Source organism: Platalea leucorodia (assembly GCF_965183815.1).
Source record: "Platalea leucorodia genome assembly, contig: HAP1_HAP1_SCAFFOLD_193, whole genome shotgun sequence".
In the NCBI taxonomy this organism is placed as follows: Eukaryota; Metazoa; Chordata; class Aves; order Pelecaniformes; family Threskiornithidae; genus Platalea; species Platalea leucorodia.
Genome location: NW_028121363.1, coordinates 25,084 through 28,560, shown reverse-complemented (window position 1 = coordinate 28,560; position 3,477 = coordinate 25,084). Strand labels below are relative to the sequence as shown.

Sequence of the window (3,477 nt, the reverse complement as noted above, 5' to 3'; positions counted from 1 at the left end):
GAAATTTTGAATGGCATCTCTATGAGATGGAAAAAACAGGAAAAAGGCAGGAACACCTTGGGAAAAGGATCACATCGTTAGGACCGTGTGTTTTTGTGAATTTGGGTTTTTCTCTTGAGAAAACCACCCTGTGTTTTTCACTTGGCTAGTCTGAATGCTTTTATCACATGTTTTCTGACCTGCTGTTCTCATCCTTAGTACACCCGAGTTGAAGAAGACTCCTCAAAGGGAGGTAGTGATAGACATGGCCAGCATCCTCAGTCCTCTGCCTGGAAGAGGGTATTCTTTCCCCATGTCAAGCTGAGAATATAAAACATCCTTCAGCTGAGTCTCTTCTGCAGAAGCAGCAACCTGCTCTTGCAGCGCTGCTTGCTTGTAGCTCCCATCCCTCAAGTGTGCCCAGCACGAAGTCTTTATGCTCTGGGAAGGTGAGAAATGGCAAGGGAAGGCTCAGTTCCCCAGGCAGCAAGAGCATCGCTCTGCTTCTGTGAGGGCTTGCAGGGGAGTGGGAAGCATTGCAGGGTTGGGGGCAGAGCAAATGGGCCCTCGGCTGGATTTGTAAGCTGTCAGAAATCCAAGCGACAGAGCAGCAAGTTCAGGAATGCTGAATTATTCAGGGCTCATTCAGAAGTTATAAAAGCCTGACCTGCTCAGGAAAATTGGATATCATAAGGAGATCACCAAATTTTAATCACTTTCTTCTCTGCATAACTGAAAAGTGCATCAAGCAGTTTGATTGCTTGCATAAAGATGTCTTTTAGGACCCTGAAAACTTGAGATTTATGTATAAACTGCTGCTTATCCGTCTTGTTCAAATGCCCCTGGATGCATCAGTGTCACTCGATTCATTGGCAGATAGAAGTCTGTTGTACTTCTGATGGGATTCACCCTTTGCCATGTAAAAAGTAATGATTCAGGTCTCAAATAGTCTCCCAGATGTTTGTGTGCAGACACGGCATCAGGGGATGAGCTCTTACATGTGAGGAGAGCTGGGATGAGTCTCTCTCGTTGAGATCTAAGAATCAAGTCAGGCCTTGCCTCGCTTTCTTTTGATTGCCTCTCCTTGCCTGGCCTTGCCTTGCTTTGTCTTCCCCTTTTCATCCCTTTCCTCCTTTTCACCCTATTTCTTCTTTGTGTTCTTACATTCAGTGCAGCTCTTACAAGATCTGGACAAGGAACGTAAGCAAGACTGTTCTTAAAGGGGTGAGTATTTATCCTTTTTCTTTCTTTTTTTCTCATCTCTCACCAGGTATTCTGTTTAAGAAAATCAACTCTGAAAAAGAAAGTCAAGTTTCTTTTACCCGTATTAAAAATCCCAGTCATTCAGGCTGAAGGATTCTGTTCTTTCCTCTTTTTAACCCTCCCCCTGCAGCAAGCAAACCATGTTAGATTTCCAAACATTCAGGCAGATCTTGGTCCAGCTCGCCTAATCCTGCAATCACGTGTACGCTGATGTTCATAGGCTTTCTCTAGGCTTGAAGTGTGTGGGATGGTGGACAAGCCATTAGCATCCTCTGAGAGCCTGTTGTTTGGATTGCTCTGTCTAGGAAAAATGCCCCAAAGAAAAGGCTCGGAGAATCACACCGTTGGATCCGGATTCTTTCTTCTGGGATTTTCTGACCACTCCGGCCTGCAGGGCCTGTGCTTCACAGTATTCCTGGTCATATACCTCATGCTCCTCACAGGGAACAGCCTGATTGCACTCATCACGGTGGTGGACTCAAGCCTCCACAGCCCCATGTATTTCTTCCTGAGGAACTTGTCCATCCTGGAGATCTGCTACACATCAGTCACTCTGCCAAAAATGCGGGTGGGTTTCCTGCGGGCGGATGGCAGGATCTCCTTCCTGGGCTGTGCTGCCCAGCTGTATTGCCTGGTTTTGCTGGGCAGCATTGAATGCCTTCTCCTGGCTGCCATGGCCTACGACCGCTGCATAGCCATATGTGACCCCCTGCACTACACCCTCGTCATGAGCAGGGGTCTCTGCATCAGACTGGTGGTGGGGTCCTGGGTGGCTGTCATACCAGTGCAAGTAGGACAGACCTACCAGGTGTTCACTTTGCCCTTCTGTGCATCCCATGACCTCCATCACTTTTTCTGCGATGTCCCCCCTCTGCTGGAACTGGCCTGTGCAGACACGTGCTGGAACCAAGGGATGCTGTACACCATCATCCTGCTCTTCGCAATCCTTCCCTTCTCCTTCATAGGTACTTCTTACATTCAAATTATTAGGGCAATTCTGAAAATGCCTTCAGGTCGGGGCAGACACAAAGCCTATTCCACCTGCTCGTCACACCTCGGGGTGGTGACGCTCTTCTATGGCTCGGCCACAGTCGTCTACTTAAAGTGACGGTCAAGGGATTCAGTAGACACCGACAAATACCTTGCCCTGTTTTACACAATTGTGACCCCCATGTTTAACCCTGTCATCTATAGCCTGAGGAGTAAGGAAGTGAGAATTGCCTTGAGGAGACTCCTATGGACAAAGTGATGCTACCGAGGATGTAAAATAGTCCCAAGCAGTACCAAAAGTCCCACTGGGTTATGTGGTTGCCTGAACAAAGCATCCCATATTTGCTCAGACAAAACCATGTGTCCAGCCTGGCTTTCATCCTGCTCAAGAAGCGGAGAGGTCTCCTGAGGCATTCCTGTTACGCCATGCCCCACCATGATATCTTTGTACTCTAGAGCACCTTCAGTGCCCCTCAAGAGTGTGATGCCAATAGCTACTTCAAGCTGCATCCGACCAACGTAACGTTCAGGGGAAAGAGTCAAAGCATGGTCAGTAGTCAGTAGGGCCCAGAGGGTGACACAACCAATGAAGAGATGACTGCCCTCAGGCTTGAGAAATCACTTGCTAGATGCCACGGACTATCTACAGTGTCCCCGTGTGGAATCAGCTTAAAAAAGTTAAAAGACATGAAGGTCATCTTCCCCTGCTATGATGTCTTGCACTGAGCTGTGTAATGCTTGACTAACTTGACACAAAGAATAAAAAGAAAAAAAAAAATCACCACGGGGCCAGTCCAGCACTGGAACAGGGGCCCTGAGACCTCTGGAGTTTCTGTTTGTCGTGGTTTAACCCCAGCCAGCTACTAAGCACCACACAGTCGCTCGCTCACTACCTCCCCCGGTGGGATGGGAGAGAGAATCAGAAGGGTAAAAGTAGAGAAAACTGAGGGTTGAGATAAAGACAGTTTAATAGGTAAAGCAAAAACCGTGTGTGCAAGCAAAGCGAAACAAGGAATTCATTCCCTCCTTCCCATCGGCAGGCAGGTGTTCAGCCATCTCCAGGAAAGCAGGCCTCCATCACGCGTAACGGTGACTTGGGAAGACAAATGCCATCGCTCCAAACATGCCCCTGTTCCTTTTCTTTATGCAACTTTTTAAAATCGTGAGCACAATTGGGAACGGCTGAAACTGTGGGGGATAAATGTGTTTGATACGCAGACAATACAAGAAGGTTGTGAAGGTGAA

The 3,477-nt window shown here is 47.8% G+C and overlaps 1 pseudogene across 1 annotated transcript; it reads left to right on the top strand.

Annotated features, from left to right (window-relative positions):
• The first annotated feature begins 1,552 nt into the window (after positions 1 to 1,552).
• Positions 1,553 to 2,491, top strand: LOC309603756 (olfactory receptor 10AG1-like; annotated as a pseudogene). Its single transcript has one exon. The product of its transcript is annotated as an olfactory receptor 10AG1-like (transcript).
• The last annotated feature ends 986 nt before the right edge of the window (positions 2,492 to 3,477 follow it).